The sequence below is a fragment of the Equus quagga genome, chromosome 3 (genome assembly GCF_021613505.1).
Source record: "Equus quagga isolate Etosha38 chromosome 3, UCLA_HA_Equagga_1.0, whole genome shotgun sequence".
Classification (NCBI taxonomy): domain Eukaryota; kingdom Metazoa; phylum Chordata; class Mammalia; order Perissodactyla; family Equidae; genus Equus; species Equus quagga.
The window spans coordinates 142,548,457-142,572,977 of record NC_060269.1 but is presented as its reverse complement, the minus strand read 5'-3'; the positions used below and the strand labels follow the sequence as shown (position 1 = coordinate 142,572,977).

Here is a 24,521-nt window from a genome sequence, read left to right as displayed (position 1 = left end):
ATAGTTTCCCTGTGAGTTTAAGAGTTCAGCGAAAATCAACAATAGCATACGGGGAGAATTAAAGAGTACTATATATTTTATTATTATTCATAAACTGTGGACTCTGTATCTTTCGATCAGTAAGTTTTATAATCAACTTATGCACATAGATGCATGTTTATTTATTTTTACATTTTTTTAGAGAACCAATTGTTAAACAGTTACCCACACACCAGTGGCCCCTCTTCCGCGCTTTGTCTGCGTCTCTGCTCAGATCCCATGTCATCAGGAAGTCTCTGCTCACGTTAGTGGTGTCCATCAAAGCTCCTTATCCTCTGACTCCACTTCGTTCATCTTCCTAGCATTTTGTGACTACTTAGTGCTATATCGTATGTGTATCTGTTTACTTGTTTGTTATCTGGTTCTTCCACTGAATTGTAAGTTTTGCAATGGAAAAAAAAATCTTTGTTTTGGTCCCTGCTTCTTTTCCCCTGCACTAACAATAGATGCCTGGTACATAGCAGACATCTAACAAATATTTTTGAAAAAATGAATAAATGCAACAAGTCTTTTCAGATTCCTAAGTAAATTCGTGGCATCTTTTGTTATCAGTAAATGTAGGCAGGATTCTAGACCCTCTCATAGTGTTACAATCAAGAAGAACATTGGCAAGTAGTCTAGAAATCAGTACAAGAAGGAAAAAAAAAAACAGAGAAAAGATTTTACAGCTTCTGACCAGTGTTGTGTAACCAGCCTCTGACTATTACTTCACTTTCAGTATTTATTCAGCAAAAAGTGACAAGCTCTTCAATTATATTTTTTATGACTTTTGCAAACAAAGCAGGGAGAAGTCCATATTTGAACCAAGATTGGCCAGACCATCTGTGGGGCAGCCTTCCTGTTTCTAAGGCCACATTCTAAGAGTCCCACTGACAACCCAAAGGCCAGGGAAAGCACTCAGGCAAGGGAGATGCTCACTCTTCAACTGGGAGTCAGACAAGTCAAGAGGCAAGTTGGCGAAAAATGACAGGAAGGAGGATGGCCTGTGTGCCGTAGGGCATCTCCACAGCCCTTGAAGAACAGCTGAGAACATTTAGCTAGGCGAGGAGAAGACCTAGATTCATGGGCTAACGAGCTCCCAATATTTGGAGAGTGGAGGGCTGTCTTATAGAAGAGAAAATGAACTTGCTCTGCACAGGCTCAGAAAATGATCCATGATTAAAAGTGACGAAAAGACTGACTTGAGTTTAATGTTTCATATTCTTTTCAACTTTTGGAACTCTAAAATAATAGGACGGATTTCCTCAAAATGAGGGGGGCTGCCCATCATTGAAAGTGCTAGAGCAGAGGACATGGATGGACTAGGGATGACAGAAAAGAGAAGCTGACATGTGGCTTGTGGTTAACCATGGTGGTGTTAATGGTCTCTATTCATCTGCAGATTTTATGACAAAACATGCTTTTGTCGTTATGCTTTCTACACTCTACCTTATGCCTTAAAAAAATAAACAAAAAACAAATTACTTGAATTCTAAAGAAGTTTTTGAAAACAACTAATATTTTAGTATTATTTTATACTTTATAATGTTTAGCATATATTTAGTCTTAAAACTTAATATTCTGGGAAAACAGCAGTGGTAGCAGAATAGGTTTTTGAAATGATTTTATTGAGGTATAATATACAAGCCATAAAATTCACATTTTCATTTTTAGTAAATTCACCGACTCGTGCAATCATCACCAGAGCCATTTTCAGCACGTTTCCCTCGTGCTCGTCTCAGGAGCTCCTCTTCCCACCCCTCCTCACCCACATAATCGTACAATATGTGGTCTTTTGTGACAGACTTTTTCATTTAGTGTAATATTTTTAAGGTTTAGCCATACTGTAGCATGTATTAGAATTTTGCTCCTTGTTATGGCTTACAAGTATTCCATTGTGTGGATATACCACATTTTGTTTATCCATCTACCAGTCATTGACATTTGGGTTATTTCTTATTTTTGACTGTTAGGAAAAATGACCTATCATTTTTAAATATCTCTAACTCCCCACATAAACCAGAGTCGTGCAAAATCAAAACCTATAGAAAACATTTACAACAAAATTAGGTGATGAGCCCAAAAAGGCATTGATTATGTGCATTACGGTAAGGCTTAGGGTGGAAAATAAGCAGATCTTAAAGTCTAGTTTTATATCATATTTAATGAAAAGATGTTTAATATTATTTTAAGGTAGAAAGCAGTTTACAAAACAATAAGCAGTAAAGTTTCAAATATCTATATCTATATATAATTTCGTTAATTCTAACATGCACATTTTTCCCAGTATCAAAGGCTCCGAGATCTGAAGTTTCAACATTTTACAATATAATTTTAATTTACCATCTCTGTCAAACCATCATTGCCATTGCACATGTGCAAACATTAAAGACAGAAGCATTGTAATTTGCAGAATGGATGTGAATGACTTGGAAGGAAATGGGAGACAAAAACGGATCACTCTTGGATCTCTCAGAACCAAATGGTTAAGGTAAGAGTCAGGAAGACTGCGAATCCAACAAGATTTGCTACATTCCTGAAAATTGAATTAAAAATTAGGCAAGTCTATATAAGGTGAAGCCTGCTCAGAGCCCAGCACTGATGGTTTTTTTTAATGCATTATTTTGAAGAAAGTTGTCTCACCAACGTTTTTGATGGTACAGAGATTATACTGCGTGGAAAATCCTTGGCAGCTATGCATCAAAGAACAATTCTGAAAAGTTAGACCCTGAATATGAAAAGTCTTAGCAATACCTAACCAATTTATTTCATATATATTCCCGTTTATGTATGCACGTGAGTGATATTGGATCAAAAAAAATCTCAAAGTCTGAAAGAGCTTTTCCAATGACTATGAAATAAAAATTCTATGTGATAAGAAGAGGTGACATGAACTCCAAGACACAAGCAGGTGGGACAGACCACCGAGAGTCACAAGACATGCGTGCCATGAGTCTGGAAGAAACAGAAGGAAGCTGAGGCTTATCTCATGGACGAGAAAAGAAGCAAACCAAAAACAGCCAATAGGTATTCACAGGACAGTGAGGTGGGCCAATTTGAAAATAGCAGCCGAAACTGGGTGGAAAACACCAGAAAGTTAATACGAAAAACGTCCTTTAATACTATACAAAGAAATGGGTTGTGACCAAGTTGGGGTTTCTGGGCTGGTGGCAAAATTCTGATCTCGGTCGCAGCCAGCTAACATCATTCTAACACCTTAAGCTATACAAAATTAATTGATGGATTTAAAAATAAATTTTTAGAAATTGCCATGGTTGCTTGATAAAAAGCAGATCCTGTGCCCTACCACAGACCTGCTATAACAGAGTTGGAGACTGAAGCCAAGGAATACTAAAGACCATTAAAGTTCAACGGGGAAAAACTTAGGATTGATTTTACTTATAGTTATTTTTAAAAATCAACTGCATTTTAGAGTGAATCATATGTTTAGTCAGAACCAACACTTCTTCCAATTTTATAAAGTTTTGTCCAATAAAAGAGTCTCTATCTAGAGCCATCTCCTGATCTGGACCGATATGGAGGAGGCCTAACTGTTTCTCGGGGATGACTCAGAGCTCTCTACCAGAAGGGCCAGGAAGGCCTGCAGAGCGGGAGACATCCTGTTATGTAAGCCCACAGCCAAGGACAGGCCGTCTCCAGGGAAGACAGTCAAAGGCAGCATCTAACTTGGGGGCTGGTGCCTGCCTTAGGAAAGCAGCTCGCACTCTAGCAGCGGCATCGTCCATAGAGAGAGGTTTAGAGTCCACAAAGTACCCACATCCTCCCCCTCCCACTCTGCTTTGAGACACTGAGAACCCTCAGTGCTAGGGAGGGGATGCATAATAGGAGGAAAGTGAAGTTCAACGAGGAAGGCCAGATGCACAGAAGTGGTGGGCTGGGGCTATGACCCACGCCTTTGCCTCCAGTCCTGCCACCTCTTATTGGGCCTTTCCACAACCAACTCAAAGCCACAAAATCATCTTGCATTACCATGTTTTAGAGGCACCGAAGGTCTGGATCAACTGACTGCGGAGGCAGAAATTCTTCAGTACCCTACGTGCTACAATTTCACAAACATTTCGTATTCTGGATCTATTTCTTTCTCTGAAACACCTATCGAGTTGATTGATAATTTATGCAAGAATGATATTCTGCTGCATTTAAATCTAGGGGTACACACCTCTCCTCTCACGTTGCCTCTCATTTTTCCTACCTCATTTTCCTTAAAGGGGCCAAAACTTGGTAGATACCAGAGTGACAGCAGCTAAAGCCTGAAGTTTGAAAAATAAAGAGCTGCTAGGGTCACTCGAATGTATCCATATTGCACCTGTTCTATATCGTATTTTTCTCTACTAATAGACGATTAAATGTAAATCTAATGTACATTCCCTTTTACATGCAATATGGGTTAGTTACTGTTGCTATGGAAACCTTCACTTTTGCATTTACTGATTTTAATTCTGTGACATTTGCTGACTTTAGTACAATGTAAAGTTTATAAATATAACATACAGGTTTGTGGAGAGTTTTTTTAAGTATTCAATTTGCATAGATAATTCCATCACAAATCTCTAGGTACACTAGGGGAAAGGCATTAAACTGATGCCAACTTACAGTAATCAGCAAACAACAGGCTGCTTTCAGAAATAACCATTTCCATCGATCCTCAAAAATTTCCTTTCACTAACCAAACGCTCCATCCACTGTATGAGCCTTCTAACCACTGATCAATGATAATTTCCCAATGTGGAATTTGTAAAGTAATTTTACTTATTCAAATCACTTTCAAATCTGTTACTTCATTTTACGTTTACCATTAACCCAGCAAGAGAGTCAGGCCAGACAAGCTTTGGAGAGAGAAATGACCTCACTTTAGGGATTACATTCAATCCAGGGCAAACGGTCCTTTTACTTTCAACTGGAGCTTCAAGGAGCTCATTGTAACAAGTCATCCTCTTTTCCTTCTTATTCCCATTCTTATCCATCTGGAATCTAGCACGGTTCCCATACATGGAATAAATGCATACTCTCCAAGTGTCTCTAATTTTTTTTGATTCCCTGATTATTGTCACTTAACAGATATAAGAACTGAGATTCATAATCATTATGCAAAAACATCAAAAGTCATCCAGCAGGGCCGGCCCCATTGCCGAGTGGTTAAGTCCGTGTACTCTGCTTCAGCGGCCCAGGATTTGGCGGGTTCGGATCCTGGGCATGGACATGGCACCGCTCATCAGGCCACGTTGAGGCAGTGTCCCACATGCCACAACGAGAAGGACCTGCAACTAAGATACACAACTATGTACTGGGGGGATTTGGGGAGATAAAGCAGAAAAAAAAAGTCATCTGGCAATTCATTGGGACAGTAAATGCATCAATAAGAACTGATCGAACCAACATACACTTATGATGAGCACCCAACACCTTTGAGACATTCCCACAGGCATGGTGAAAATCCACCACACTCTTAGAATAACAGAGAAATAAATTCTTTTGTGAGTCTCCCCAGAGAAAGCCTGGATTCAGGTAACCGTACACATACTTATATAGATATAAAAGAGACTATGTACCAGAAGCATTTTAAGTGGTTCCATCAAAGTCTGCACATTCAATAAAAGGACCAAATTTAACCAATATTTATTGAGCTTCTCTGTTATGTCAGACACAGCTTAGCAATCCTGGAGTAGCGAAGTGTCTATAGTTGTACCTGAAGAAGGGGAGAGGGGATGAAAGGAAACGATAACGCCATACTTAAGGCTTAGAGGGAAAGGAAGACAGGCCCACAAAAAGGCAAATGGGCTTAAGAGAATCACAAGAGCTTTTCAAAGACAAGAGGCACTTGAAAGAAAACAGAACCACTAATAACCAAGAGGAAACAGGGAAATAATGAGACTCAAAAATGGGGAAGAGAACGAACTCCTAATCAATCTTTGTCTTAAAAACATAAAGAGAATGTTAAACAAACTGGTAAGTAATGAAGATGTTGTGAAAGCAGAAGCTAATAGAAAGTAAGGAGAAGGGGCTGGAGGATGCACAACTCCGGGGAGGCAGAGAAGGCTGCAAAGAAGTTTGACAGAACTGTTGGACACAGAGGAGGTGATGTTACAGCTAGTTCAAGTGGATTCTGGGAAGCTGGTAGAATGAACATCATTAAACTACACTGATTTGGGCTGGAGGGCACAGGTACATGCTGTTGACAACAATGGCTAGAGATGAAGCCTGAGAAGAGTCGCTACTCTTAACCTCATAACCCTAGACTTAGGCTGGAGAGCTCTCCCACCCAACACCCTCCATAGACAATCCATCACCAAGCACTGTTCCATCTGCACTCATCTGCCCCTTTTAAGAGCTCCAGATTGATCCAATTCATTGTCATCTTTTGTCTGGAAAACGTTAATAGCCTTCTCTAATTTGTCTTCTTGCACTTGCTATTAAATCCTTCCAAACCATTCTTCACCCAGAAACCTGTTTCAAAAAGCCACTCCAATGATGTACCTTCTTTCAAACCCCCACCATAAAGAGCAAAGTTCCCATTCCTCTTAAATCACTTTTTAAAAAATGCCAAATTCTTTCATATGGCCTATCCACAGTCAAACACATCCCTTCAGCCTCAGCTTGCTCTTGCACCTCCCCCTTGTTCTCTGCGCACTCCAGACAACCTGTCCCACCCTCCTCAGGGACTTTGCACCTGCTGCTACTCTTTTAGATGCCATCTTGGCACCCCACATCCCATTTTTCTAGAAAAATCTCATTTGTTCTTTAAATCTCAGCTAGAACTTCACTTCCTCAAAGAGGGCTTTCCTGACCATTCTCCCAGCAATGTAGGTCGTGTTTCTTTATTTTATGCTTTCACAGAAACTTGCTTGGTTCCTCTAGTGCATTTATCACATTGTTATATAGCGCACATTTCATCCATTATAACTATATGTTAATTAGTATGATTATTGAATTGCTGTGTATCTCCCTTACGAGGTTGTAAGTTTCCTACAAGAAAGGCCCATGTCTGTTTTCACGCACCACTATATGCTAAATGCCTGGCCCTTACTCAATATTGATGCACTGAGTGAGTGAATGAACAAGATTTGGACGGATCTGCTCAAGAACATATAACGCTCCGCTATTGCTATAAAGTTGCCCCTCCACCAAGCAGTCAAGGACCTCCAACACCAAGCTCTGCTATACCTAAGAAGGCAGAATTTTGGCACAGAGTGTGATGGTTAACAGTATGTGTCAACTTTACTGCGCGATGGGATGCCAAGATGCCTGTTTCAACATGATTTCTGGGTGCGTTTGTGAAGTCTTTCCAGAAGAGATAGCATTTGAACTGGTGGACTGAGCAAAGCAGATGGCCCTCCCCAGTGGGGTGGGCCTCATTCAATCAGTTGAGGCCCTGAATAGAACAAGAAGGCAGAAGAAGGTTGAATTAATTCTACCGGTCTGTTTGACTGCGATATTGATCTTCTGCTCTTAGTGCTCCTAGTTCCCAGGGCTTCAGATCCAGACTCGACTATACCATTGGCCCTCTCACTCCCAGGTCTTTGAACCACACCACCAGCATTCCTGGGTCTCCAACTTGCAGACCGCAGATCATGGGACCTCTCCCAACCTCTATAATCATGTGAGCCAATATCTTATAATAAATCTCTTCATATATATATATATATATCCTCTTGGTTCTGTTTCCCTGGAGAACTCTGACTAACACAGAGGGGATAGAGAAGGAATGTGTCTCCCCCAGAAACAGGAGGCCAATTTAACAACTCCATGGAGCCCCACTCACATTGTGTTCTACAGACGTGGGGCCCAAGCATGGAACACAAGAATGGTGCCTCTTTCAGGTACGCAACTCTCTCCGCACCTGCAGAGACTTCCTCGGGCAGAGGTCAGCCAACCCTATCCTATTCATCCCCCAGACCTGAGTGCTTGGTGGCATCTGAGGCCTTTGTTCCCTCCAACTGGGGTGTCCTTCTTCCCCAACAAATCCACATCCTATAATCCCTTGTGGAACCAATTCAATTTCGACCTTCTTCACGATGCATGGACCAAACCTCCACTGTGCTCATTGTATTCTAATGACAGAAGGCAATTTAGCACTGTCTTTAAAATTCTTCGTGTTCAATTGATGTTTACTGAGTATCAATCAGATTCCAGGTCCTGTGTTAGACGCTGGATGACGAAATTAAATAAAAACAGGCCTCCTTGTACAGCCCACACTGCAAAGTGGCATCTGGCCAGGAGAACTGGAGGAGGCAGCTGAAACCCAAAACACTGTGCTAAGTCCTTTGGAGCTCGTATCTGTCAGGACGATCAGAAAGCTTTCCCTTTGCAAGAAAGGGCCATAGGCTCACGCAGAGGGAGCACCTGTTACTAATTCATACGACCATGTCCCAGAGGCTGCCATCCCTGGAAAGACAGACGCCATGCTTGTCTGTGTGGAGCCTACAGTTAGCTTTGTTTAAACTTCAGGGCCTGCTGCTTCCATATTCTTCATTCAGTCAAAAAAAGGTTGAGGGCATCTCTTCTGCACCTGGCCCTGTGTTCGGTGCTGCTGATACAAAAGTGAGCCAGGCATGGACCCTGGCCTCAAGCAGGCCACGGTGATGTGACACGCACAGTGGATTCTCAGTGTACACATGCTGGTTCCCACTGAGGAACTGAAGACAAAGTCGCCCAGCACTGACAAGTTTCAGTCATGCCTCACGGGATGATCCAAGGCCTGCTTTAACTTCCTGAGGCCTCAGTTTCTTCAGCTGTGAAGTGGAACACTCTGGAGAGTCAGTAGAATCGAGAGGTGAAGATCAGCTCTGAGCTTGGGCACACCTAGGTTCCAGCCCTACTGTGACGCTCGCTCCTAATTACTAAGCCTCTGTCAGCTTCAGTTTCTCATCTGAAAAATGGAGGTCATAATAGTACTCACCACACTGGTGTGCGGCTTAATTGAGACAAGGATGGAAAGCATCGCTGGGAGACTGGCACGCAGCAAATGCTCAATACAGGTTCAGTGTGATTATCATTCTTCCTGCTCTTGAACTTTTGAGATTCTGCTTTTTTCTTGTCCAGTCCCCTGCCTTCACTTTTACGGATTCCTAACCATTCAAGGCTTTGCGTGATCTGTTTTCTTCTTAAACCTCTCCTAGTATTGTCTAGCTATATACTATAGTTGGAGGGGGAGAATTTTTTTTTTAAGATTCAGTAAGTAACAACCTGGAAGTGTCACAAAAATTACTATGTTCAACTCCTTGGTAAGGACACAATTTTCAACCCTATATTCAGACAATTTCTCATGACCTAGGGAAAAAAAAAGGAACATTTTTGCCATGTCTAGGCTGTTAAGGAGGCTTAGAGAAGTGACCTTTTTTCCTTCTTCTTCACCCGAGGTTTAGATTACAATACGTTAAGGGACCTGGTTGCAGCCATCACTGTGACACTAATGCTGCGTGGCTTTATCACTCTGCTTTTAGATATTTGAGCAGCTTCATTCCTCTAAGATCACCAGATACTCAACGTCGTCAAAAAGTTAGTAGCTCCCTAGATTAAAAATATGAATAATTGGGTCACGATTTACTACATGATATAAGCAACTTAGAGTACAAGTGTGTGTCCCAGTACCACAATCCCTGCTGGATAATTTACATCCTCGCTACTCTCAACAGCCCTGTCTTGCCCATCATGACAATTGTCACCCTTCACCATAAGTGGATGTTTAGCGGGCCATCACCCCACTGGGCTGCGAGCATCCTGAGGGCAGGGCTTTCTTATAGTCCCCCATCACTGAGCACATAATAAAAAAACTCAATAAGTTACTGAGGAACAAAGGAGCCAATGCAATCTCATCATAGACACCATGGGGTGCCGCGGTAAATGCTACTTCTTAAACGGTTTTAAAATCAAAGCCATAATAAAAGCTACAGCAGAGTTCTTTCTTCTCTCCTTTTCCCCTGCCTCCATAAAAAAAAAAAAAAAAAATCACAGGAAATATAGAATTAGGACTGGAAACCATTCCCCGTCCGTTCTCGCCCCACCTCCCCCATTCTCTCGTTATACCAAGAGTATCTGGTATCCCTTCAAGGAGGTCTCTGGGGACCTGGCAATGTTATATATGGTTGGGCTCCTTGAAAATACAATGGAGTGAGTCAAGGCAGAGATTTCAGTTTCTAACTATAAATGTCTTGACATATTTTTCTTTCAGACAAACGCCTGGAAATACTATAAACTATATTTTAATGTTTATTTGTTTCATATACGGTATTTTCTTCAACAGACAAATGCAAAGTTTTGAGTCTGGAAAAAAATAGGTTTAACTCACCATCCCAGCAAGCAGTTTTGAAAATAGTATACACACAAGCGATCATTTCAGAGTGGTTTAATGCACTTAGCCAACAGGCATTAACAGTCTTTTCAGAATAACCTAACACCTTAAGCTTATTTTCTAGTCTTGGTTCAGATGAATTTTAACCTTTCTAAAAAAAGCCCGAAAAACTGACGGTACGGGGCACCCACTGAACTCTGTCATTTTACTACATCCTGCATTTGCATTTTGAGTTTCTTTCAGGGGGATCGGAAAAAACAATCCCTGGGCCATCTTTCATGTGCAGGTTTTAAGACAATGGAGCACAGGGCATTTCCAGGCGAAGTTTGGTCCTCCAGCTCCAGCCAGTTTGTGTGGACAAGTAAGACGCAATGACTCAGCAAGATCCCCTCACCAAAGAAGGTGGGAGAAAAAAAGCGGGGGGCTTGGCGGAGAGAGTCAATAGCACGATACTTACCTTGATTTTATTTTTAATGTGGTAGATTAAATACAGAAACGAACCAAATGGGAATCAGAAATTCTGGGGCCGAGGAAACAGCCTTGTTGTTCACGTCTCGTCTAACCCAGAGCCGTCAGAAGAGGAAACAGGCTCAGGAAAGGGAAAGACTTATCCAAGCCCACAGGCGAGTGTGGGGAGGAAAGAAGGTATGAGAAGAGTTCAGGAAGCACGCTCCTAGTGAACAGAAGTCTGAGCGCCTGCGACGCGACATGACCTACTGCGGAGGGAACGGAAGAGCCACTGCTCAGTACCACCCTTGCCTTGGCAATCGAGCTCCCTGGTCTCACTTAGTGTTCAAGATGTTCCTCTGATGTTGTATATTGTTGATCCCATTCTACTACCACGGAAACTGAGTCTCAGTTTCTTGTTACATGTGCTGGATGGGATCGATCGTAACCCTCTCTGTCTTCTCTTCCCCTGTCTTCTCAGCACTCTCATTTGACTCACTGCCACATCACTTTGGGGTCCTTTTGCCAGGCTGGCTGAAGAAGTTTTCCCAGAAGCCACAGCACATCTCTTCTGGTTTCCCAATTCAGTCAAAGCAGGAGGAAAATTCAGAGCTAGAGACCCCAGGGAGCCACCCTCTAAAATGTCTGCTAAAAGTTTCGTGGACCGCACCGTGAGCCTCACTGGGGGACGAATAAAGTGTCCCCGGGCAAGTTACATAACCTTGGCTTACAGTAATTTTGCATCTTAAAAAAAATGCCATGAAAATCCATCCTTCGCTTCAGACACAGGAGGCTAAAAATATCTCAGTCAGCCAGTAAGTGTGTGTAGTTTTTCCTTTGTGCATCTCCCCATCCACTGACTCCTTCCTCTCAGCAGACAAATATGCTCTAAGACAGATCGCCAATCCACTCTCCACAAAGTGACCAGAGCGTCTCACTCAAAGGCAGATCAATTGTCTCACTCCTCGTGCAAAAGGCGACCTTTATCACTTCCCTTTGCCCATAGTAGAAGCTAAGGTTGATTGAGTCCTTCCTACATAGTAGTCAGGTCCGTAGACCAGGTGCTGGTCTAAGGGCTTAAAGACCTTGTCTCATTAAATTCCCTAAAACAACTCTGTGAGGTGAGGACTACTCTTGTATCATTTTCTAGATGAGGAAACCAAGGCACAGAAAAATCCCATAATCATGCCAGGGCCCTGTTCAGACTCACCATGCTCAAGTCCAATAGACAGTCTCTAAAGGATGAAGTCCTCACTCAGCCTCACAAAGTCCTCACAGTGTGGCCCCTGCTTCCTCTCCAGGTTTATCTCCTACCACCCTCAGCAACGGCATCCTACACACATATATACACACACTCAGACAAACACCACAGACCCTAGGCCCCAACCGTGCCAAAATCCTCACCCTTCCTCAAACAGAGCATCACCTTTCAAGACTCAGTTTCTTTGCATGTGCCATTCATTCTGCCAAAAACATCCTTCCCATCACCCTTCTCAAACTGGCAAATTCCCACTCATCCCTCAAGACCCTCCTTGCCTACAAATACTGTGCTCTCCCTAAAATCTTTCAAGAGAGGGATGCCACCCTCTTTATCTCTAGACAAGTAATACTACATGAGGTAGACGCTCAATATTGACCAAACAAATAATCTATAATGATAAGTTAACACTCATAGGGTGCAAGCACTATGCTAATCACTTTGTAAGAATTATCTCACTCAGTCCTCATAAAAACAAAGACATAGATTCTATCATCATTCCCACATTACCCATGAGGACAACCTAGGCACAGAGGGGTAAATTAACTTACTCAAGGTCACAAAACAGTACGTGGAGATATAAATCTGCATGGCTTCAGAAGTTAATAATTTAATGCTAATGCTGTGGTAGGGGACGTAGTCTTATTGCATACCACAGTGTTGCAATAGAAGCATATGTATGAGGCTTATCTATAAAATGCACGTTACCCATATTAAAACAGTGATAACTCAGAATCGAGTTACAAAATGGCTGCTCCTCTGAAATGTGCCTTTAAAACAAGACTACTGTTGGCCACAGAGAATGTCAACTGTCACGAAGGATATGAACATGATTAAGATAGTACCTGACCCCAAGGATCTCTTCGATCCAGCGAAGAAAATAAGATAACATTGCATACAACTCATGACATAGCCCACTTTATGAGATATCACTTTTCTCCTTGAATCAAAGATATGTCCTTCAACCAATGTCATAAATTAACTTGCTATGTCCCAACCTACTGGTTCTAGATCAACACTAACTCTTAACATTAATCCAAGCTCACTCTTCCCAGTATGAATTGTGCAAAATATTTTGATTTATGGACCTTGCACAAGGTTGTGTGCTAGCTGCCTCTTAACTCAGAAATAATACCAAAGAAAGAAAAACAGAGAAGAAAAGGTTCTGCCCTCAAGTGGGAGGGAAAACCTTTCTTAAAAGAGGATGGAGAGCCCTGGGTTCAAGATTCCTGACTAGTACGAAATGCTAATGGTAGTCATAATATATGTCACCATGGGTAACTCCTTAGTACCAGCATCTCTCCATCTCACAGGAGGACAAGACTGATGTTTATGAATACTCATTCTTTGAGTTCAAATCATGGTACAAAGGAGCCAGGTAATTTTTTAATGCCTATATTGTGTTAGTTTTTAAAACATAAAAATATGTATGAAGAAATTCAGTCAACTCAAAATTATATTTTAAGAAGATTGAAGGACACAGTGAAATGCTTATGATTTTGGTTAAAAGAGATGCATTCAGAAGGGGGCTCAGCATGTTCCTAAGCATGTGAAGGTTGATGCACACATGTGTGCATTAGATTTATACACTAAAGTATTAACAGCAAATTTTGCATAGTAGAATTAAAGACAAGCTTTATTCACCTCTTTGCACATTGTTGTATTTTGCAAATACTCTATATGGATAATGTACCATATTTTTAAAATTAGACATATTTTAAAACATATGCAACTTTATTTTAAATAAATTGGCAAGGAAAACAATCAAATTCTAAACCAAGGACAGTGATGTGTCTTTCCACATCAATAGCATGATGCTAAAGATCGATCCCATTTTAGAGCGATTGAAAAGCTGGAAAAGGAGAAAGGAGTTTGAAACATAAAAGTTTTTGTAGAGTTGAAGTACAAGTTAGTGGCTGGTAAGAGTGTTTAATTTGGCCAGTTCCTGGTTATTACCTGGGCAGCTAGTGCTATGATTTAGAAAACCTGAGAGCACTTCTGAATCGGCAGCACTTTGCAGTCCGGGTAAGCCCCACCTGTATCTGGTCTCTGCACTTCCAAAATCAGCAGCTTGGGCTAGGTGACCTCTTGTGTTTCTTCCAGCCCTGAAATTCTAGGATTCAGCTTATCTGAGAGTAGTTGGCTCCATCAAATATTCTCAATTTGAACCTTTCAAGGGCTGGGGATATGCACCAACTGCTTAATTTCAATTTCAAGCAAGAAATTTCAGCCAACTGCAGGGGAATCATGGTTAAAATTATAAGACATGAGAAAGAAGAGTTATATTTTGTGTATACTGCCAAATAGCTTTGTTTATTGGTTTAACTTTTGCTTGTCTACACAGATTTTCAATATCGAGATAAGATACTCATGTGTCCTAAGAAATGTCCCATGGGAAGCAAAATTTAACAAGCATTACCCCCCCCAAATATATATATGTATACACACATATATGTCTGCAAACAATTTAATATTTAAACTATGCAAGATATTACTCTAGAAAGGTTAATAAAAAATATTGTTAATGTGGGACTCTAAATAAAAATCACAAGTGACTTAGTCAATGAATGAAGTGTAGGAAGGTATGTGTAATTTAAAGAATTCAATATGAAAAATCACAGAGGCTCTACCCCGGCATTAGCAGGGCAAACCAGCACGTTGTCACACCCAGTTGCATCTATAAGGAAAGCAGAGGCAGGTAGCTTGACTACCCATCAACCTGATCCCTCTGGCCAGAGAGATACCGCACGGTGCCATTCAGCACATCACCAGCTCCACCCGTGTGCGTTTTCACTGTGTTAAGGAGCAAGCCACAAGGTGTCACAGTGGATCAGTTGGCAGGGCTGTTATCAGTCCAGACACGCAGGTGGTGCTTCAGGCTTCCAACCAGTGCTGACACAGCTCCCTTGGAGAAGTCTGTGCCAGGCTGCATATTGAAAAGTGCGACTCCAGACAAAATGGCTAGTCAGGGCCGGGGGGTGTGTGCTCCTCAGGCCTCCCTGGAGCCCCTATCTAGATGGCCCTCCAAAGACACTGGTGGAGGGGAACATTTCAATGCTCTGTTGTCTCCACTGAGTTCTTATATGGAGCAAACCCTGAACACAGCTTTTTCCCAACAGAATGGAATGCATGTGGTTTCACACACAGGACAATTCTTAATCCTTAACCAAAGGTGTGTTTAAGAGATAATTATAACCTGGACTTCGGGAGAGATCGTGGCCACCAGAAGGTATATGATTATCATGTCATCACTGCTGTATAACAGGGAAAAGCCCAGATGGCATTATTACATATTATGAGAATACCAAACCCACAAGTCCTACAACATATCATTGTAAGTTTTGTTCATTATATTGAAATATGCTAAGGCAAGCCATGTAAAAAATATTTTTAAAGATACTTTTAGGAAATCAAGCCAAGTTTTGTGTTACGTACACTACCTAATTTGCTGATAGGATAGAGAATAAGGGCAGCATAGTCAACACAGTTCCCATTAATTGAGCACCTACTGGCTACCAGGCATTTTATGTGTATTAGCCATTTCACCTCCCAACCTAAAACTCAGGCTAAGAAAAAGATGGCTCAGAAAAGTTAGGAAACTTCCCTAAGATCACACAGCAAGTAAGAGGCAGAGCCAGTGTTTGGATCCAAATCTGACTTATTATAAGTCATATAGTTTTCAAATCTTCATATTCCAGGCGTGTCACTCCAGAGGAATAAACACTGGTGGAAAAAAATTGAGTATGTTTCCTAACCGGAAGGTGCACACATACACAGATGTAATCTGATTGGGGTGAGCATCTCCATCTCTCTGTCTCTCCGTCTCTCTCACAGACACACACAGCACAATTGGCAAACCCAAAATTATGGTAGACCACAACATCATATACTAATATAACTTCCCATATTTTCAGTCGTGCAAATCACTTCAAATAAGCTAATTAATGGCCCTGAAAGCACTTTTCTAAAAAGTACTCCAGGAAATGTAAGGTATTGTCATGATTCATATCATAATTCATGGCTCTGGGCACCCAGGTAGATCCGAAGAGAGAGAAGTGGTGGAAATATCAAATGAGAAAAAACACTAAGATGAGTATAAATATGTTTAATCAGAAGTCAGGAGAGTCCCAGAGGATTCGCACCACCGGAGGGCAAAATTCTCAGGTCAAGGCTTCCTTCACAGAAGACAATCTCCTTTCAGCTTCTTTTTCCTGCAGGTCTGGCTGACCATTCCTTCAGTGGACGCTGCCAGGCTATTAGGCTCACAATTCCTCTCCAACTGACCTTGTAGGCTATTGTTGGTAAGATTCAGGGGAAATGCCAGTGTCAGTCTGGATAGTTCTGGTACAGCTTAATTTCCTCTACTCAACAGATATATTGTGCATATCAGCTATGTGCTGTGGGGCCCTGGGGAGACAACTGTGAACCAGACAAATGAATCTCTGCCCTCATGTGGTCTATATTCTATCGAGGACAAGCAGACGCTTAAGAAATAAACTAGAAGCAGGAAAATATCAGCCTGCTACAATTTCTATGGAGAAAATTATCAGGGCCTGTGATAAAAAGTGAGAAGGGTTGGGGGAGGTAATTTTAATTGAGGTGACCAGAGAAAGCCTCTCTGTGAAGGGGGCATTTAAGTTCATCAGTGGATGACGTACCAAGTGCTAGGAATTTTATCCTTCCTTGTCATTATTTTCTTTGAAATATTTAAATGATTACCTGCAAATAAAGCCAACACCATATCAAATTCTAATTCACATTAGATCTCCTAGGGGCTGGCCCAGTGGCATAGAGGTTAAGTTCTCGCACTCTGCTTCCGTGGCCCAGCGTTCGCAGGTTCGGATCCCCGGCGCAGACCTAGCACCACTCATCAAGACATGCTGTGGCGGCATCCCACATAAAATAGAGGAAGATTGACACAGATGTTAGTTCAGGGCCAATCTTCCCCACACACACAAAAATTAGATCTCCTAATACTTATATGAGTTATTATGGAGGAATCCATAAATCCATTCTGCCACTGAGGGCAAAGGTGTTGAGATGTGAACAAGTTTGGCAAGTTAATGGATCCAAAGAAGCCTCTTGTGGCTGGAGTCTGTTGAACATGTGGTAGGTGGTAAGACTGGGCCACAGAGAAGGGATCCATAGAGCCTTAAAGTTACAATAAGGAGTTGGGAGCTAACTCTGAGTGTGAGGGGAAGCTGGAAAGTGACATGATCTGATTTACACTCCAAAAATATCACCTTGACTACTAGTGGAGAATAGATTATAAGGAGGAAGGAGGGAGCAGGGAGCACAGTTAGGAGGCCATCCTAATCCTGAAAAGACAGGATGGGGCTTGTGATGTCACCAGAACAGGGTAGGTCCCTCTTCTTCAGAAGGGTCTAACAAATCTTTAACGCTAAGCCTTCTGTTTTTCACTGGAAGACTAAAACTTCAAATTAGGGTGGTCAAAAGTGGTAGTGATGTAAGAGCAAGGTGTGGCTGTCAGGGCCTCCAGTATAGCGTGGTGGGCCTCCCTCACCAGCATGGTTTGGGAGACAACACTGAATGAGGGAGTTAGAAGACCCAGCCCCTGGGGATGCCTAAGTGCGGACTCAGTCTTCACCTCTCTAGGCTTCCATTTCCTGATCTGTCAAAGGAGAACCAGAATGCACGCATCTTGAACTTGGGGGTAGATCAAATGAGGAGATCCATCTTGTCTCCGTAATTGGCAGGCAATTACCGTACAGACAATGGCCTCACAGGCAGCTAAAGTAGGCTGCAAAGATAAGATGGAAACATGACCTCCCACCAAGAAATGCAGAGAGACACAAGATGGAGAGATGCCTCTTAGGAGAGGATGGAACTAGGATAGTAGGAAGCCAAAACATGTTGGGAGTTCTTCTCCCTCTATGCCTTTATTTTCTCTAAGCTTCGGAATTGCTTACCTGCAAAGGAAGCCAACACCATACCAACTTCTAGTACTAATTTAATCTCCTAATATTTACATTTGGAGAGGGATGGCACTGCCAAAATCAAGATAGCTTTTATACTCATTACACTACTATTTAAAACAAAACACCATCTTCCACAGAGCACCGAACAGAAATCTAAATTTTTTTAAGTACAAAACTTAAAATTTAGATGGTTATACATAACATTCCCCAACAATTCCAGCAACTCTTCAGATGAGGCCACTTCAATGGATATTGAAGATATTGATTCTTCAATAGGGAGTGTGATTTCAGTTCTTTTTTTCAATATCCAGGATATATTTTTTATCTCTGGCCCCATCCTTTGGAATTTCCCATGGTCCCTTTTGAAATTAGTCAGGCATTTGAGAGGCAAGGATTCTAACCAAGTTAGGTGAATGGGGTCAAATTTCCAGCCATTGCCAAAATCAACCTGTCCTAGGAAAAACTGAATGTATTCACCTAATAAATTTCTACAGGTGAAATAAGAACTCTAGCTAGTATTTCTTATCTCAACAGAGGTGCTATAGCAGAGCAGTTAACAGCAAAACCTCTAAAACTAAACTACCATCTGTCTGACCTTGAACAATTGACTTAACCCTTTGTTTCCTCATCAGTAAAACTGTGGATGTTAGTAGTATCTGTCTCACGAGGTGAATATGAGCATTACACAAGCTGACTTACAGAGAGCTCTTAGCACCATGGCCCAACAGAGAGTGAACACTCCGTAGATGCTGGTCATTATCATCACGACTACCTTCCAGAAAGGTGTATACCTTTCAATACAAACACATATCCACAATACACCAGGTATTAATCTATCATGGTATTTCCTTGTAAGAGTGGGTTTGTATGTCTCCCTTCATTACCAAATTGTAAGCTTCTAGAAGACAGAAAATATCTTCGTTATCTCTGTATTTCCAGACTCTGGTATTGTCATTGCTTGAAGTGTGGAAATTCTTGAAGGAATGGCTGAATTTTGTTTTAAGTATTAATAGTTGCCTATGCTCAGATGCATGCTGCCAGAATTTAAATTTTAAAAAAATCTAAGCTTAAATTGAGAAAGAAAGAAAGAAAAAGAAAAAAAGAAAGAAAGAAAATGAATATTGGTCTGAAAATGACAAAGGAGCTATATGTAATATCTACATCAGTTGAACATTTTTTAAAGCTCTGTTTTCTGACACTTGCAAAAAAAGATTGTTTTCCCAGACCAATTACATTTTGAGACCCACATACCAAATCCAAATAAGCAAGTTTATGAATCTTGCTCTTGACAACATATAAAGTTGGATGTTTGAGGTTGTTTGTTTTATGTTTTTTTGCTTCTTTTAAATGGGGGTGTTCTGTGTTCCTCATGAAAAATGAGTTAATGTGGACAAATGTAATAAAAGGAGATTTATAGCCCTGTTCTCCATACAATTTAAATTAATTTCTTTCTGAAACCCAAACAAAAAGCTAAATGCATAAAAAATGCATACTCTTTTCAATCCTATATCATAATTTACACACCAAAACGGGAGAAATTTAAATGTGCATTGATTTTAGGCTGATAAGTATCTGTGTTGAATGTGAGTTGAGAGATTTTTTTTTCTTCTTGGTCTCCTACGAATAGTTAGTTTGCAGCAATTTTTAATTAAAAACAGTTCCCATAGTAAGAAAATGAAGAGGAAAAAAAAAAGACCTCAGGAAAATAAAATCGGTGCAAGCGTCCTGCAATTTGTTTTCTGAGGCCATGCAGAGATCTGGAAAAACAAGAGAGTTTGGAAGTTCTCATTTTTAAAACTGCACTTTTGGTTTCATTTAACATTTTCAAAATAGCTTTCCTTACCACGTCCAATCTCCCCTCCCCCCACTCCTCACCAACCCCCCTTCGAAAAACTGTGTTTAACACTGAAAATCATTCATATGCCTCAGAGTAGCAGCAGCATTTTTCTTTCTAAATTTCTAGGGGAAAAATAAGCCAAGTTATCACAAAGCATTTTTCATTTTTTTCCCACCTATCCAAAATACCTAATCTCATTTTAACTAGACTCCATCGGAACATCAATGATACTAAGCTATTCCATGAATAAACATGATGTTACAACATGAAACCCTGTGACTGAAGTATATAAAAATGTAGCTGAAAAAAAAAGGCCAAGAACCCCCCACGGCCTCCAGCCGCTCTTCTGGGAGTTTGAGAGTTGAGCTGAGCAGGGGTGAATAGCCGCAGATTTAAATTTCAAGGCCTTCAAACATTTTTAACGTTCATATTAAATCCCGTAAAACTAAAAACTGTAATTCTAATAAAATCCTTGTGTGTGTGGCTTCCAGTTGTGACCAGTTTTCTCTTTGGGCGTGGGATGTGCAATATTGATAAAAGAAAAAACATCTCAAAACAGAAGAAATACATAATAGAACCCACACTTTCCTGCTGCTTGTGGTATTTTATTAAAATTAGCATCCTGCCAACATGAAACAAATACATACTTAAAAACATCTTCATTTGAATGGAGATATTTTTGGTCATCTGAATGAGAAAAAAGGTCTAGAAAAGTTATCTACAATAACAAAGATTTTTATAACTTGATAAACTTTCTTAAATTTTATAATAATCCAACTTGAGTGAAATCTCTTCACTAAAAATGAAGGTTGCTATGATGTGTCTCATATTTTCCCTATATTTTAATCTCATAGCACAGACCTCAAGAAATGAAAAAAAAAAAAGTTTTTGTTATTATTTAAGCTTTTGACAAAAGAAATTCTGAGTCTTTAGAATGTATTTTTATATCTTATCTGACTGTATTCTGTGTACAGTGTTAAACTATATGACTGTGCAGTTGTGTTCTTCCAAAATGCATTTGGGACAGCGAGACCATTCAAATACATGAATCTGGGAAGACATAGGGTCAGTCCATGGCAGCACGCACAACGGGAAATGTCACCCCCTTCCCACTGCCGGGGAACTACAGTGGACGACAGTGACGCAAAGCTCAGAGTTTTTCTTAATTTCATTTAAACGGGGGGGGGCGGGGGGGGAGGAGGGGGGAATACCCCCGAGTTGCTTCAGGAAATTCCACTGACATTCTGATGTTGCAAAGAAATTTTACTTCCCAGAACAGCAGGAGCATTTAAAACATATTTTTGTTGTTTTTGTTTGCTTTGTAATGAATTCATAGTCCTTCAAAAAGAGATGACGTCCTATAATCTCCTAGACACTTGCTTTCCTTTGCCACAAAGATTAGACATCTAAATGACCTCGTGATGAGATGAATGTGGAGAACGTGGGCATCGGCACTTTTGGGGAATGGGAAGTAGATGCTGAAAGCAGCTTCACGGGGTACCAGGCCCCCAGTGGCATCAGAATTGTATTTCTCGGGAAATGTGCTAATGTCAATGACATGGTTCTCAAACTCTTTCCTCTTTCAGCTTCTGATTCGTTGATGGACTAGTTAACAGACGTTTATTGAGAACCTGCTTGGTCCCAGGGATCATCTGCTCTAAGCACCAGCTGTAACACTGCAGGTCTCTGCCTTCGTGTTTTCTTTACCATCATCCCAGAACTTCAGTACCATGTGTGAATCAGAACTAAACGCCATGAGCAGAGAAATAACTCTTTACTCTGTGCTCTTTACTCTAGTTCACAACACTTTCTCACAGTAAAGAAAACCAAACCCAGGACTGCTGCAGAATGTGAATTCTTTAATTAAAGGGACATTGCAGGTAATTTGCAGATGAGAGAACAAGATCCATGCCAAATAGTTAGTAAGTGACAGAAACAACTTCCAAACAGGATTAACTCCCAACCCAGTGCTCTTTAAACTAAAACTACCCAACCTCTGAGGGCTTTGATTTGATTTAATTGGAAGAAAGACATCAATTCCCATGAGAGAATGCCCTGGGGTCAGCCATGGAAGGAAAGTGGGTAAACATCATGGATTTTTACTACTTTCTTTCCTTTCCATGAAGAAGGAGGATTCTAGGAAATTTCTGCTGATTTGCAACAATTTCTTTCCAGCCAAGTCTATGGTCAAAATGGAATGGAGAGTTGAGAGTATTATCCAGACTGTGTGTAATATTACCCAGATTATGTGTACGTATACATGTGTGTGTGTCTGTGTGTGTGTGTGTGTGTGTGTGTGTGTGTGTGGTATTAGAAGTCAATGAAATAATACTATGTAATGTAGGAGCAGGAGCCAGGGGAGAGAGAGAAGAAAGAAGGGTGAGTCTCTCTTGCCCAAAACAGCTGGATGCCTTGGTTAAATTCTAAAGGTAATTGCCCAACAATCTATCTGATTTCGTGTGTGAATAAACTGGTAACTCTTGCTGGGTATTACCGTATTTTATTTGAGCTCATTCCTCTCTAGGGCTCAGAACAACTTTGTCCTAAAGAATCACCATTGGGAAGGCACAATATGACTTTTTCAGGAAAAGTTATTTTTTTTAAATACTTTCTTTTCCAATTATAAACCATGATCGAAATTTAACATTCAACATTGTTGTTTAAATATTTTAGGAGCAATTATTTGATTGTCTCCTTTTTTCATATGAAACGAAAACAAATTTATGGCTTTGGGTTCATGACATCATGTTACTGCTTGACAAAGAAAAAAGAAGTTTCAGGGCAATTATTTGGATAATTATAAAAACGATCTAATTAAGGGGAGAAATATTCAGGGTTGACTCCAGAACACACCAGAAAACAGTTCATGCTGCTTTTTTGTCACAGTCAGAGAGGTTTAAAAAAATCTTTAAGATTTATCATAGCAAGCTTTCCTCTCTAGGTTCTTGAGCTATGAAGCACTTTCTTCTACTCAGAGGGAAATCTTTAAAAGTAATACCCTATAATGCAAAAGTTAGGAGTTCCTGGGTTCAGCTCTCACAAAAGATGATGTGCCATTTTTAAGAAACATGCTATGAATGGGGGACTTTTCAAAGGTTTTCCCTCAAATGTGAAACAAACTTAGGGACCTTATTGCATCCTGCAGATTTTGATGAGGGCCAGGATGGAGAAGTCTCCCAGAGAAGTCTCCCAGCTCAGAACGGGCCAAGTGCTAATTGAGGGTACAAGGAAACACAGATATCAGAGAAATCTGCTTGTTCTCCTAACCAAGGAGGATGGGAGAAAAATCTCTTTCCACAACTCCTCCAAAACTTTCTAAAACGTAAGGTGGACACGAGCTACTTTCAATCTTGTTGCTTTTCGAGAATTGAACCATAATGGCCCTTGGTCTCTTTTTAAAAACTAATCCTATTTTAAGATTTTTTTTACCCTAAATTTGTATTGCAATTAATGTGTGCCTGAACTGTAAGACATTTTCTATCCTCCTAATTCTGAAAGCAGGCTACGACAACCCATAATTTATGAAAGAATTTAAGATTCTAACACACAGTTGCAAAGACCTGAAAGAACTATACAAAGTGTAACACACACGCAACAACACACACAGATATCGTTTACTGCCAACAGCTCCCTACCCCTAAGCAGAGCAGAGTTTATACTCTGTAAAAGCTACTCTCTTCTCGGAGAGCAACAGTATCATCATTTATATTTAACATCTATGGTCTATTAACATGTAAAGAAAATACCAGTGATAAAGACAAGCCAGTTTTTTAACAAACATCAGTCCTCATCCAGCACTTAGCCAATCAGAAAGCAGGTCACATCTTGTTAGCTGTATTAAATACATTAAACGTCATGAATTCTCCACGGTTCCGTTGACAATTCAAGCAAGTGTGTTTTATTTTATCATGCAACCTTAACTGAGCTCCTTTCCAGAGTTGAGAGTCAATCTTCAATCTAAAATTCCACCAAAGTTATTCCCTCAAAGCTCTTTGCCATCAGCCCTCTGGGAATGTGTACTCTGCAGAGAAGCCTGAATTCCCAGCGATTTCTACTTCCTAAAGTGACTCTGGTGCACCTCTAACAAACTCCTTCCCAGAACACTTCAACACAAAGCCTCAACTTACAGGCAAATGGACAGCCCAGCAGCAGACCTGCCAGCCAAGCGAGCATGAGAAAAGTCAACAGGCATTAAATATTTAAATTGCAGGAGGCGGTCTGGAGTTTTGCATTTACAAAGTTCTGAAAGTTCTGTCTCTCTGCTCCCAGAGTTGCTGGCCCAGGAGGCTAAGGCTCCCTCTCGGGCACAGGATCACAAATAGGTACAAACTCGAGCTGACTTGACTGCTGAGCCAGCTCCCGTGGAAGGTAAAGCTCCTTAAGAGACACTCCCATCTCCATAGGAGAAAGTCAAGAACCCCCTTGCCCCAAGCAACTGGTTTCTGAATTTAACACAGAAATATACAAACATGTGCCCTCCAGGGCTAGTTCTGAAAAGTACGCCCGGTTACTCTTCTGCCTCCTTCACCTCGATTTTGATGACTTTGAAAAGCAAATGCAGGACAAAGCAGACTTCCTCTGGGATTTGTTAAAAAATTATTTTGCCGGATGCAAATGACCACAAAACCCCTTGGAATTTTATCTCAAGAAACACGAAGGTGGCCGACTCAGAGCCTGCAAACCCAGAGTTCTGGGAGAGCTGCATTTCTGAAG

The 24,521-nt window shown here is 40.9% G+C and overlaps 1 protein-coding gene across 10 annotated transcripts in view; it reads right to left on the bottom strand.

The window, feature by feature from the left end:
• Nucleotides 1-24,521, bottom strand: part of LDB2 (LIM domain binding 2) — a 357,228-nt gene that overhangs the window by 332,049 nt on the left and 658 nt on the right. The window lies entirely within an intron of this gene.